Genomic DNA, 15,403 nt, shown 5'->3' with positions numbered 1-15,403 from the left:
GTTTCTTGCAGGGCCAGAATTTGGATTTTCTGCTTTGTAAGTTCTGTTGTGAGATTGTGCAGTTTTCCTGTTTGAATCAGTGTCTGAATGTTGAATGTGCCAATGAAAGTGTGAGTCTTTCGTGGAAGTTTATCAGAGCACTCCGATTTGCTCTCTCGTATTCGCCCAAGCTCCCCAGAATCCGAATGCTTGGTTGCCACTTTAGAGTGGGTGGATTGTCCACCTGGGGTAATTTTGTCTTTACTTGTACGAGTCATGTCTGCTTGTAAGCAATCTTCTAGCTTTCGCTAGTGGTGTAGAACCAGGGATTGTTAGTTCCTGGAGCATATTTACAGCCGCACCTCTGGTGATCAGACGCTGACCACTTGCCGCTTGCTACAAGTCAGACGCAAAGTGGATTTGATTCGGTTCTTCCGCCCTCTCTGCCATTGGGATATGTCCTCTTCTGCCGTCGAGGCCGTTGACCATTTCTCTGTTTACCTCAGTTGATCCGCGGGTGCTTATTTGGCTAAGCCTTATTCACACCTCTCCTGCATATCTACAGGAGCTTCCCCTATCAGCCATATGGGACGCGCCGTGTCGGGGTTGAGGGCCCCCTCCCCAGTGTCTTACGCAGGGTTATGCCTAGCTCCTACTCATTTCAGAACCAGACCCCCACGTAAGCTGACCGGGCACGGTTATTATTATTATTATTATTATTATTATTATTATTATTATTATTATTATTATTATTATTATTATTATTTACTTCACAGCAGATGTGGTAAAGTGGTGTATGGTTCACTTAGAGTTCGATTCTCCGTCAGAAGTCGAGAAATTTAGAGATGACACTTTCACTTCTGGAGAGGCTTATGGCCAGAGCTTTCACACAACCCACACTCGAAATGAGTACCAAGTTAATTCCTAGAGTGGAGGTATGGAATTCGAAGTGGAAAAAGGAACCTAGCATAGGAAAAATCTACTTTCCCTCACTTAGTGCCGAAGTTACGGGTAGTGGGTTCCTATACCTTCCACTTCTCCTGGGTCTTTCATGTCATGTAGGAAGATGCCATTGCTATTTATTAATATAATTCTCAATAAAATTATAAAAAACAAAATTATAAATAATAATAATAATAATAATAATAATAATAATAATAATAATAATAATAATAATAATAATAATAAAGCGAAGCTTGTAGCCTTACATGATTGTTGTTATAGTGACTTTAGCCACAGGAAGTCTTTACAGGGAATCTGAGCCAGGGGCGTGATTTTTTATTTCAAAGATGGAAGATCTCCAAAATTCTATGTCTCCCCGGAATTTCACACCATTTAATAACATTGCAGCTAAGGTACAAATCGACGGTTCAGTTCAATACTACGCCAATACCAGCTCAAAAATGCGGATCGTCGAGCACAAGGGTTTAAGATTTCAATACGTCCACTGGAATATAAACATTTCTTTTAAAACTTTTTTACGATATTTATTCTTCAATGAATCATAGTAGGGATTTTCCCCTATGTACTTATTTGTTCCATTGAATAGCTGTTGTTCTTCAACGTGTAATATAAACAAATTCTGTTATTAATTTTATCTTTTTCGTCCTAAATCTGTTATTATCAGGGCCAGGAGTTTGATGACCTAATGTTTAAAAATTTATCTATAAAATGACGACAAAAATCCATTAAAATGATCCAAAACTTTAAAAAATGACATAATTTTAAAATGAAATTTTACAATCAATTTGCTAATCGAGTTGTTAAAGCCTATATTTATCTTACAGACCTGATAATAAGCTTTTGGGCTTTTGCCATGTCAAGAAAACGAAGTGAAATTTTTTACCTTTCGCAGAGAAGTAAATCTCGACTGTTCACGAGGAGACTTCTCCAACTGGGGGAGACTCTCCTGGAATGTGGACATTTCCAAGAAGTAATTTTCTTTAGTCTTCAGATTGACAAAGCGTTGTAAAGATTCTCAAGTCTCCGTCTTCATCCTCACTTAACGTTGCGATAATATCCAATATCACACGCGTGAATGCTTTAAAATCCTCGCACACGCAAGGAAATGACTCAAAAAGTATAAAATAGCCTAATAAATTCCATAAAATGTCCAAATAATTTTAGAAAATTACCTAAAATGCATGCATTTGCTGGCAGGACCTAGTATTTTGAGTGCGCTATTTATTCTGGTATAAGCTAGAGAAATTTTGTTACTTTCATTAATCTGTCTCAGTCTTATCCTTGGCTTTCACAATATGAAAGTGACTGAAGTATGAGTGAACCAATCAAAAGATGCCCATACAAGTTAGCAATGTATGTCGTGAACCCATTAAAAGATGTCATCAAAATCCTAGCCCTGGTTATTATATGCTTCCTTTCTCAGGCATTTCCTTTCTTTAAATCCTGCATTAGTTTCGACACACTGAAAAGCTCCACATTTAGAGATCAGTTATAGATGTATTTTTCAGTAATCGCGGAAGTACTCATTTATATATTTCTTACAGTGAAGATATAACAGTGTCTAGTGATATTTTATAAAATAGTGTCAATTTCTCGAGCCAGGGAGTATAAGTCATGTTATATCGCGCCCTCATAGCACAAGTTACTGATTTAATTTTCGAAAGTTAGTGGAAGAAAACTATGAATAAAAAGTGAAAAGCACAATTTTCTGTAATATGTTGATGTAGGCCTGTTCATTTCATACCTTCTGCAATACATACAAATCTTCACTAGCTTCTGCAGCAGCCAACTATTTGTCTTAAAGAGAAAGCCCGGCTCCTTGCTGCTTCTCCTGTATCTGGTGCATGACTCCAAGCATTACCTTCGCCTTCTCTTGGTCTTCATCTTTCCAACGAGAGTTTCCGTATCGCTGTGGCTGAAAGTTTGGGAGCAGAAATCTGCGAGCCTCGCCGATACTCAGCTCAGTGCTGCCAACTTATATGTTCAGGATCCGCTAAATACTACTAAAAATCCGCTAAAATTCCGCCAAGAAAACCGATCTCAAATAGTGAGCAATAAGAATGAGCAATAATAACAATGAATAAATAATAATAATAATAATAATAATAATAATAATAATAATAATAATAATAATAATAATAATAATAATAATAATAATAATAATTTTAAAAGTAAATATTTGCACTCACCTGATCTGTGAGTTTCACTGGGATTAACCCCCTGCCTGCGAACCGGCGAGCTAAAACTTGTAGGCGTTTTACTGCCGGGTGCAAACTAGGTGAACCCCCTACGTGCCGGGCTGAGTGGCTCAGACGGTTAAGGCGCTGGCCTTCTAACCCCAACTTGGCAGGTTCGATCTTGGCTCAGTCCAGTGGTATTTGAAGGTGCTCAAATACGTCAGCCTCGTGTCGGTAGATTTACTGGCACGTAAAAGAACTCCTGCGGGACTAAATTCCGGCACCTCGGCGTCTCCGAAAACCCTAAAAGGGTAGTTAGTTGGACGCAAAGCAAATAACATTATTAACTCCCTACCTCAAGGGCCTCACACAGAACAGGCCAGTTTATTAAACGGTCTTCCTTCATAGTATACAATAAATGCTATGCTCTCACAGTTTCATTATCTGTCGTCATTCGTCAACTAGGAGATAAGTAACCTTCCCCCACGCATTACAAATTTATGATACCATGATCTCATAACAGCCTGTCCGTCAGGTCATCAGCCTAGAGGCTGGCTGGATCGTCGAACAGCACCGCCAAAGGCTATGCAGTTATAGGGAAACTGTAAAAAACAATGGCAGAGCCTAAATGAGGCGTACTAGGCAAGATGAGGAGTGAGGTAGTTTCCCATTGCTTTCCTCACTGGACCAGAAGGTGCTACTGCAGCACGACTGATCCTATGAGCAACACCTCTCATAACACTCAGACACTAGTTATGCTCTGAATGTCATTACTCAGCACCACAAATACCCCAGCAGCTTCCACATTGTCACAGCCATGGATGAGACTGGGATTTCAGTGGAAGCTACACTTTGTTCTGGTCATAACATCAAATCCATATAACAAGTTTTCCTCATGTGACTGCTAGTTCATGATAAGAAATACGAAATAGCTCGGAGACAGACTGGAGTACAAATTTAAAGAAACGTAAAATGGGTAAAATACTAAATTCCGCTATAATAAATCTAGGATTCCGCCAAAATATCCGCTGTCCGCTAAATGATATATTTCTCCCCGACAGCCTTCTAATTCCGCCAAATTTAGCGGAAAATCCGCTAAGTTGGCAACACATGCTTGTGGTGCCTACGTTGATCGACGTGGCCTCCATAGTCTTTTCTGTGTGAAAAGTAAAGGCAGACACATCCGCCACTTCGTTATAAATTATGTTATCTTGCGGGCTCTGGTTTCAGTAGAAGTTCGTTCTGTACGAGAGCCCACTGGCTGCTGCCGTTCAGACGGTAAAAGGCCAGACGTTATGACACTTGTGCCACGGAAAATGGGTTATCTCTCCTGTAGTATTTTACTAGTGCCGACATATTCGCCCAGTCCCCCTTTCGTCAGTGAGTGCTGGAGGTGCAGCCGTGAATAGGAAAAATGCTAAAAGAAGAAAATACAACGATTTGTCGGACAAATTCTTCTTCGTACCAGTAGCCATTGAATCGAATGGTACATGAGACAATGATGGCATCAATTTTATCAAAGAGGTTGGCCAAGGAATAGCTCGGATTTCCAGCGATACGCGATCGACTACTTGTCCCTTTCAGCGCATCAGCGTAGCTATAATACATGAAAATGTCACATACATTCTCGGAAAACTACCACCTGGTAAAGAGCTGAGTTTTCCTTCTTTAAGACATGACTTTGTATTTTATGGAAATTGAATGTTAATAATTTTTCTTTTGTATATGTAAAAAACTAGAGTATGTATTTATATAAAAATACAATAAAAACTAAAAACATGTCTTGAAATGCACCTACTTTTTACTTATTCTCTTTAGACCTACACGAACGATTTCTAGTAGTACTGATCTGAGCCATCGAAATGAAGATGAGCAATTCCTTTGAAAATTCATTTTTTAATTTATTTGATTACTAGTTCCAGTAGAACGTATTGTGAGGATTTTACTTTACTAACAATTCATTACTTGGAAGCAGCTTTATTAGAGACTGTCGCCTGATGGCCAGGGAAGGATTACAATACAACAACTGTCCTTTTTGTTCCGCTTTATTTACGATCTTCTACTGAACATGATCCGGCAGCTGGTAACTGTAAGCTCCACCAATCACGGGAAGAATAACTGCATGCGGCCTTGCCGCTTTTTGTCCAGCCTCTTAACTTAATTACATCAATTTTAATTTCGTTGAAAGACTATTGTCACTTTCTTGGTGTTCTTTTATGACATGAAGCTGCTCGTAACTTAGGGCTTTGTTGATGTTATCTCTTGAAATTAAAATAGTTATTAGTAAAGAACATAGAGGAACGCACGTAATTAGATGTACGTCTCTTGAGAAAATAAACCCATAAAACTGAGATGGCATTCTTCAAACTCTGTGTTATTTCATGTCAAGAGCATATTTTTTGTTTCGTTTTAGTTGCTGAAGATAGCAGGTAATACAAACGCCACTTACTTTCCTGAGATTCTATTGCAATTTCCTTTTCCACGTAATGTACTGCAGAAGAAGGATGCCGCTTCTATGTAAGCTCAGAGCTCTGGTCGCCGGATGTCATCACATTTGGGAGTATATCTAAGTTTCTTTCAATTTATACACTTTAATATGCACTGGCTTCGCAAGGTTAAAAGATCGACAAAGTAGCTTTCCCCGAAACACATACAATTTCGGGCCTTGACTTTCCATGAAGAGTCCAGTCAAGCCAAATAGCCGGCAGATTTTTGAATTAGGCTACACATGGTCAGCAGGATGACATTCTCAGCCGTATTCCTTGACTTTCATGGCTAAGTTCACTGTCTGTCTTATCAGAGAGCTCTTTGGCAGGTTTCGCGAGGTTCAATGATCCCCGTTCGAACACTCAATCCTGAATAAAGAAACTTGGACTGGTTGGCTGTCGAAACCGTGGTCCCTGGGTAGGATAATAATAATAATAATAATAATAATAATAATAATAATAATAATAATAATAATAATAATAATAATAATAATAATAATAATAATAATAACGTTTCTTACAAGGTTATGCCTGACAAGCTTCAAATAATGTACTGACAGTCACTTCTGCTCAATTAATATTAAAATTAATACATTAAATAAATAATAATAATAATAATAATAATAATAATAATAATTATTATTATTATTATTATTATTATTATTATTATTATTATTATTCCTGGAATATCGTGAAACGCAGAGGTTTAAGATGGTCCCGAGGTGAATGGGCGGATAAGGAAATGACCAGAGCATAAGTTAAAGCACTAAATTTGGAAATTGTATTTCTTTCCTTTTTTGGACTTTTTTGACTTTTGACTTTTTGAGTTCAAAATTTGATAGTTAGAAAATTTGAATAAACAACAACAAATGAGCTCGTCAGCTCCCACAACAAAAATGACTTAAAGTCGAAAATAAGATACAAAATTAGAGATAATCATCAACAAGGTAATATACAAGGGGATGAACACTGTAGCCCTGAACTTGTACACTATTTATAAGAGCATGTTTGCTCCACTAATTTACATAGCCTAGGAGTCTGAGCTCTCAGAGGCACAACTTTCTTACAAGGTTATGCCTGACAAGCTTCAAATAATGTACTGACAGTCACTTCTGCTCAACAGTTTGTTACACACTGGTCTATAAACAATTACCAATAAACAGGGGCAATGAGTGTCCATCCTAATGGTCTTAATGTAACAAGAAAAGGTTTATTATGATCAGCAAGGAGGCGAACCACTCGCACTCCTCCTAGAAAAACTCTTAAAACCCTAAGTGGGCTTATGACCCGAAGTTGCAGAGGCTAAGCATATTCTACAGAGGGGTGACTTAAACGAGAAATAAGAAATGACAAAAATGTGTTCAGAATTTATAGGTTTAAAAAATTTTAGCCACCCCATACCAAGTTGAATGGGAATCAACAGAGGGTAATCACACTTTGTTCTCTTAAAAATGTACATGTTTTCCAGCCTGGATTTGAACAGAGTCCTCAGACTTGCCGAAAATTTATATTTAAACTGTTAAATTAGAACTTTACATAAAATGAAAGAGGTTTGAAATCTTCCCCTCAAGTTATCTTCCGGAGCTATCACATGTTTAAGAAAATTCTGCCATTACCCAGTTTCCGAACGCCGACCTGCGACCCCTTCCTCCAAAAAACACGCCGAACTAAACTGGAGTGATGAAGATGACAATAAGGCCTTAAAGCGCCCAGCTTTTATAGGATTTCGAAGGGAAGTTTCCAGAACTTTTTACAGATAGGCTGGATGCCTGTACACGCCCCCAATTTTAATTGGCTAGAGAAAATATTCCAAATATTCCTGATTGGTTAGTAACTAAGGAAGAAGGAAGCAGTAGGAGTGTTGACTACTTTTATACATAAACAAAACAATATTCAAAAACTAATGTTAACCAACATTGAAAATTGAAATTTCCTTAATAATTAATTGTCCTCAATCCCGCCAGACGGGCCACTTAGGCAGATGGTAGAGACATCTTAACAGTTACAATCCAAGTATCTTGCATCACATTAGTTCATGTTCAATTACATAGATGACATTATGGAAGGCGCGCTGTTTAACTGGACGGAGGTGCACCCCCGGTACAACAACAATAATAATCCTTCTGACCCCAACTTGGCAGGTACGATCCTGACTCAGTCCGGTGATATTTGAAGGTGCTCAAATGCGTCAGCCTCGTGTTGGTAGATTCACTGGCACGTAAAAGAACTCCTGCGGGATAAAATTACTGCACCTCAGCATCTCCGAAAACTGAAAAAGTATTAATAATAATGTTATTTGCTCTACGTCCCAATAACTACTTTTACGGTATTCGGAGACACCGAGGTGCCGGAATTTAGTCCCGCGGGAAATTTTTACTTGCCAGTAAATCTACCGACACGACGCAGCGTATTTGAGCACCTTCAAATACTACCGGACTGAGCCAGGATCGAATCTGCGAAGATGGTGTGAGAAGGCCTGCACCTCAACGGTCTGAGCCACCCAGCCCGGCGAAAAAGTGTTTGTGGGACATTAAACAGGGGCAAGAGCGCATACTAAATGGCCTTAGTAGTCAAAAAAAAAGGTCTAAAGAGGTCGACCATAAACAAAATGCTAGGAGGTGAAACACTTGCACTCCTTTTGAAATCTACCTTGAAACACTTAAAATCCTATTTGGGCTTATGGCCCCAAGTTGCAGAGGTTTACTAGACGGAGAAAAATATTAAGTTCCAAGAGACGAGATAAATTTTAAGTTTTACAAACTCGTAGTCCCCCAATACCAAGTTGAATGGGAATTAAAAGAGGGTGAACACTGTTTATTCCCTAAGTTAGAATAAAGTCCTTAGACTTGTTTGAGAATTTACATTTAAAAGATGATACTGAACTTTAGAATTTTACATTAAGAATGAATTTTGAAACTTTCTCCTCAGGTCAGCTTTCTGAAAAAATCACATAATTAAACGATGTCTGCCATTACCTTGAGCTGGTAGGACTTCCGACGGTGGGCAACGCTTGATGCCTGCTTCCACTACGTATGCACTCTAATCCTCTAGACTGAAGTGACGGTAAAAACAACATGGCCAAAAAGCTCCCAGTTTTTTTTACCGAGGGGAAGGTTCCAGAACTCTCTAGGCAGAAGGCCTGTAAACACCCTCAGTTTTGATTGGCTAATCTTATTATTATCAAAAATTTCTGATTGGCTAATAATTGCATGAAGAAGGAAGATATAGAAGGGCTAGTAACCTTACAACAACAAAAAACATCTGCAAACCCTTCAGGTTATTAAACTCAGAAGCTACAAATTTCTTTGAAAATTAATTGTCCATCCTCCCACCAGAGGGGGGACATAAGATGATAGTAGAGACATCTGAAGATTAAAGTTCAAACTCCTTCCAATACACAGTTGAAGGTTCACATTACCCGAAAAGGGCATGATCCAAGGACCTCTGGTCAAGACTGGTCATTTAAATTGCAGACGCAATGCTCTTTTGAGGACAGAAAATTAATAAATATCAATATCACTGTGACAGATGAAATAAGTCTTTAAAATTTGTTCTATGAATTTCCGAATTTGCTATCTATTGCGCAACCTTTATCTTTGTCCATTGGTAAGCTCGCGGAAGAGTGAAGCCTGTGACGTCATGGGTGGGGCTGTGCCGGTGATTCACGACGCAACTTGGGAGAAGTTACCCCACCTCACGTTCAAGAAAAGCGGGAGAGGCAAGCTTTTTCGAAGCGAAATATGTGAGCCATCTTTAAATCAGCTTGGCCAACTTGATTGTCTACGCTGTGAGAATTAATAACATCCATATTCCGGCGTCGCTTTTCGATCCAGAAGAGATAGTTATAATTGGGGTATTTATTTAAAGTGTGTAATATCCTTGTTGCTGATAACTTACGGACAGAGAAAGAATACTTAGTTATATAATAGTGGAAAAGTACTAGGAGCCATCTGGTTAGTGTTAAGACACCTCATTGACGCGGGGATTCACCCCAAAGTAGTGGAAGAACGAGGAAACACTTTTATTAATTACAAGAGATCCTACGAACAATAATCGTACGGATGTGTCTCATCTACATCAGGTGGATACTGGTCACGTAATGGTCGCACTATTTGACCTCTAGTGGGCCCTGGATAGGTCATATGCATATTTTAAGTGGGGGGGTACCCTCCCTCAGACTCAGCGATGGATCTCACCTCTACCGCCTCAAGGGAAGTGTCCTGGAGAGTGAGAATTTTGGGATACAACTCGGGAGGAGGACCAGTACCTAGCACAGGCAGTCTCACCTCCTATGCTGAACAGCGGCCTTGTGGTGGGATGGGCAGTTCGGAAGGTACAGACAAGGAAGAGGGAAGAAAGCGATCGTGGTATTAAGTTCGGTACCATTTCGGCATTTGACTAGAGGAGAGTGGGAAACCATGGAAAACTACTGCGATGATGGCTGAGATGGATATTAAACCCCCCTCTACATAGTTGACCTCCCGAGGCTGAGTTGAACCCGTTCCAGCCCTCGTACCACTTTTAAAATTTCGTGGCAAAGCCGGGAATCAAATCCGGGGAGGCAGCTAATCACACTAACCACTACAGCGCAGAGGCAGACTACTCGTAATTTAATCCTGGAAGTAAAATTGTAATTGGCACACTTTAGTAATTGTTATGTTCTAGTAAGAGAAAGGCCACGAAGCGTGTGAAAATGGAAGACTCCCTAGACCTCGAAAACCTAATACGGTCAGGGTCGAGAAACAACAAGAGTTGACCAAGGGATTTCGGAGAGGAAAGATGAAACCGAGGGCCGGGCTGAGCGGCTGAGACGGTTGAGGCGCCGGCCTTCTGCAGGTTCGATCCTGCCTCAGTCCGGTAGTACTTGAAGGTGCTCAAATACGACAATTTCGTTTCGGTAGGTGTACTGGCACATAAAAATACTTCTGAGGGACTAAATTCCGGCACTTCGGCGTCTACGAAAACCGTCAAAGTAGTTCATGGGACGTAAATATCTCACATTATTATTATTATTATTATTATTATTATTATTATTATTATTATTATTATTATTATTATTATTATTATTATTATTATTATTATTATTATTATTATTATTATTATTATTATTATTATTATGAAACCGAGGAGCCTGACATAAGAATTGTCAGACTCACCTTGCAGAACCGTGGTTCCCAACGCAAGTTCCCAATTCGAGAGTCCCTGGTCCCCCTATTAGTTGCCTCTTACGACAGAGTTTTATTCTATCGCCCCCATCCACAGGGGTTGCGTGGTTGAGAATGGAACAGAATTAAACATGCGACGGCGAAGAGGTTAAGTAATTTCCCTTCCGCTGTTTGAATAAATATTTTGATTAAGTTACCATGAAAAAAAATGAAAACATGAATATGACATTCAAACTTTGCTTGGGAGCAGTCTTACCTAGTGACGATAGCCACTTAATGTCTCTATGGCTCTATGCAAAAAAGCACGAAGTGGATTAATTTATGTTTCCATGCAAACTTGGGTGTCATTCCATCCCCATGTGAAAAAGAAAATGTCATTTATTCCCAACAGACAAGCATTCTATGAAGTAATTGTAACTGTGATTTTACTGATTACTTGTTTAAATAGTAATCTTATTCTTCTTATTCTTGTTCTGGTTTGCCCCTGCGATGAGTCTTCTCGAACTGGGTCGATCCTGTACAGTACGTTTTGCGTCTTCATAGCTCCTGCATCCTGAGTTCACAAGAAATGTCATTTTCTTGGTCCTCCACGAGGGCGTTTCCCTGATATTTTACCTTCCAAAATGTCCATCAACACATTCCTATGTCGAAGCCTATGTCCCATCCAAAAAAGTTGTCTCTTCCTAATCTGTCGACTCAACAGCTGTCTCTTTTCTTGGAACCCCCTGTGGGTGGGGACGGTAGAATAATACCCACGGTATCCCCTGCGTGTGGTAAGAGGCGACTAAAAGGCGCCCCGGGGGCTCTCAAATTAAGAGGGTGGAATGGCGGCCACGGGGCCCTTAGCCGATTCCAGACATTGCTTCCACTTACTTGTGCCTGGCTCCTCACTTTCATCTATTCTATCCAACCTCAACTCTTGTTCTTTCCCGACCCCAACGGTTTTAGGATTGCGAATCCTAGGGAATCTTTCATTTTCACGACCTTCGTGGCTCTTGTCTTTCTTTGGCCGATACCTTCATTTTTCGAAGTGTAGGATCCCTTCCATTTTTTCTCTGATTAGTGTTATATAGAGGATGCTTGCCCAGTTGTACTTCCTCTCAAAACAATAATCACCACCACCACCATATTTTCTTGGACAATGTTCAATACCTCAGTGTTCGTCTTCTTCCCCACCCAAGTAGTTTCATTTCTAGCTTCGCTCCTCGCTGAATAACCTAACCTCCCATAATCGCGCGTATATTATCAAACTAATACGATTCTAACTAGGTAGGTTAAATAATGAAGATTTTCTTTATTCCGTACCTTTACCAATTCCTTGATATTGTTGTATAAAGCTTCAAACACCTCAGACACAATAACTGAAATTGATTGTTTTGATACTCTAGACAAATAGGTATATAAGTGAAATGTCATCAGTTCCTAGGAATCTTTAAAGTTGTAGGCTATCTATAAAAAATATAGGCTTTCCGATAATCTGTACCATTAGGCCTCTACTTGCAATTTCAGATAAAATTACTGTCAACAAGAACTGAAAGTCATGTCGGGGTATTCTCAAGAGAATTCTGAAAACCTGCTGCATAATGAATTAAAGCTTCTGACATAAGTATTCTTTTCAAACTTAATTCTACTCTCCTTTCCAGTATTTTTCTTTGTCACACTTCGCGTCTGCGCTTTTCTCTAATCGTACTCACTAAAATAATGAAAGCTGCAGTTGTAAGTATTTTCTTCTTCCTGACAAATATTCGTTTGTAGGGGAGGGAGTTAGGGATTGGAATAACTTACCAAGGGAGATGTTCAATAAATTTCTAATTTCTTTCAAATCATTTAAGGAAAGGTTAGGAAAACAAGAGACAGGAAATCATCCACTTGAGCGATTGCCCTACATGCATATCAGTATGGATTGATTGATCGATTGATTGATTGACCCAAATTATCCGTTGCAGCCGACGCGAACACCACATCTCAAAAGCTTCTAGCCTCTTAATATCACTCTTGGTTAAAGTCCAGGTGTCAACATAATACAGGCACCAAACATAAGATTTCATTATTTTTTTACGTAAGATGAGCGACATTGGTTTATGACATAGAAGGGACTGTTCATCACTGAAGGCTTGCTTTGCTAATGCTATTCGTTGTTTTATCTCAGTGTTGGACTGAAGGTTTACTGTTACCATCTGGCCAAGGTATTTCAACTGTGCTACCTGTTGTACATCAACACGTGTAATGGACGTGGCTTCCTACTAAACATCATGATTTAAAAAAGGTAATCATTAATTACATTTGAATATTTTTTCGGGCAACTATAAGTATGCCCAATTATTTTTAATTTTTACTTTTCCCATCATCATCATCTGTTTATCCTCCAGGTTCGGTTTTTCCCTCGGACTTAGCTAGGGATCCCACCTCTACCGCCTCAAGGGCAGTGTCCTGGAGCTTCAGACTCTTGGTCGGGGATACAACTGGGGAGTATGACCAGTACCTCGCCCAGGCGGCCTCACCTGCTATGCTGAACAGGGGCCTTGTGGAGGGATGGAAAGATTGGAAGGGATAGGCAAGGAAGAGGGAAGGAAGCGGCCGTGGCCGTAAGTTAGGTACCATCCCGGCATTGGCCTGGAGGAGAAGTGGGAATCGAACCCACCTCTACTCAGTTGACCTCCCGAGGCTGAGTGGACTCAGCCCTCGTACCACATTTCAAATTTCGTGGCAGAGCCGGGAATCTAACCCGGGCATCCGCAGCAGCAGCTAATCACACTGACCACTATACCATAGAGGCGGGCATTTTTATAATTTATAAGCATATAATTTCAAATTTCACTGAAATTAAGAATTAAGTAGGTTATCGAATAACCGGGAATTTAGCTAAAAGAATATTATTTCAGACATTTGAACTACGAAGCTGTGACACGTGATCAACATGCTTTGCATAAAATTATGCTTTCTGGGACATCTAATCGAATAATTTGTGTATTAAAATTGTGCTTCCTGCCGTGACCAGGATTCGAACCTGGGTTATTGCGGCCACAACGCAATGTCCTAACCACTAGACGATCACGGCTACGAGCACCGCGTTCTACAAGTGTTTCAGAACTGTATTACAGCTACTGGTACCATAACTAAGTGGTCTCGCTCCATTTCTCTCTGGACAAATTCCGCGTCATGTGCCCTCTAGGAGCTACTGGAGGAACTGCTTCCTTGTAACTACCGTCCGGTATCCGTATTGTGACATTTAAAACTGAAAATTTCCTATAAAATGTCCCAAACATCCAGCGCCCTCAAGAAATTAAAAAAATCATCAGCTTCTCAACCATAAAGAATCTGGGTCCGATACTACCACACTCATTCAATACTTCTTTCTCCTTCTTTTATCTGCTTACCATCCAGGGTAGGTTTTCCCTCGGACTCAGCGAAGGATCCTACCTCTACCGCCTCAAGGGCAGTGTCGTGGGGCTTCAGACTCTGGGTCGGGGGATGAAACTGGGGAGGATGACAAGTACCTCGCCCAGGCGGCCTCACCTGCTATGTTGAACAGGGGCCTTGCGGGGGGATGGGAAGATTGGAAGAGATAGACAAGGAACAGGGAAGGAAGCGGCTTCGAGAATGGCTGAGATGAGAATCGAACCCTCTCTACTTAGAGGCTGAGTTGACCCCATTACAGCCCTCGTACCACTTTTGAAAATTCTTAGTGGAGCCGGGAATCGAATCTGGGCCATCGGTTGTGGCAGCTAATAACACTAACTACTACACCACAGAGGTGGCCTTCAATTTATTTATAGTGCTGAACAAAATAAACACAGCACTATGGTAGGTATGTTATGTAAACAAATTAGATCTTCCTGACGATTGATTATTCTCTTTAATATTACCGGACAAGGTTTTCGGAAGGATAAAGGACACCATAGTCGTCCCTGAGGAATACATTCTCTTAGTTAATCTTTTATCGATTGGATATAGAAGTATTTCGTGTTTATGACGGGAAATCAGCTGTATCTGAGAACCTAAAGCCATAATCCACTCAAAGTTCTCCCCTGCAATGCATTTTGCTAAAAAAATTGAAATGGATGTGTTAACGTACCCATGAGGTGTGGAGTCAATTATGCATTAGACCTTTCTCAGTTAAAGGGTGAATATAAGAAGGGTAGAAGATTTTCACCGAATAACCCTCTGGAGACAGAAGAAAGTAAGGTATGTGTTTGTGTGGCAGCTGATCACACTAACCACTGCGCCATAGAGGCGGACATTGTGGTTATTATTGAGCACATAATTTAAAATTTCAGAGATACAGTGCAAATATAACTGAGATCTTGAATGATGAATGAGCTGGACACCGGGGGCTTGTTGGAGAGAGTGTGAAAAGTGTTTTCTTTATGTGAATTGTTTTGGTTCTGTTATGACGGACATCTGCTTCTGATACTAGAGAATGAAGAAGCTACTGCGGTATGAATGCTATGATTATTTTGCTATTGGAATCAGGAGGTTATATGCATGGACTTTACTTCAAATAGACGTTTAAAAATGCTTTCGGCCTCAACTTCTCCTGCGGCTTTGTAGAAGGATCTTACATCCTTATTTTCCATGTGAGTGTGGTGCAGATTTGACAGTGTGGTAATTTCTTGTAAACTGTACTACTCCG

At 40.1% G+C, this 15,403-nt stretch overlaps 1 non-coding gene across 1 annotated transcript; it reads right to left on the bottom strand.

Moving 5' to 3' along the window:
* Positions 1-13,756: 13,756 nt before the first annotated feature.
* On the bottom strand, positions 13,757-13,828 carry TRNAH-GUG (transfer RNA histidin (anticodon GUG)). The gene has a single exon. It is a non-coding gene; the product is annotated as a tRNA-His (tRNA).
* Positions 13,829-15,403: the final 1,575 nt, after the last annotated feature.

The sequence above is a fragment of the Anabrus simplex genome, chromosome 1, assembly GCF_040414725.1.
Source record: "Anabrus simplex isolate iqAnaSimp1 chromosome 1, ASM4041472v1, whole genome shotgun sequence".
Taxonomy (NCBI): Eukaryota; Metazoa; Arthropoda; class Insecta; order Orthoptera; family Tettigoniidae; genus Anabrus; species Anabrus simplex.
This window is presented reverse-complemented; position numbering and strand designations above follow the sequence as displayed.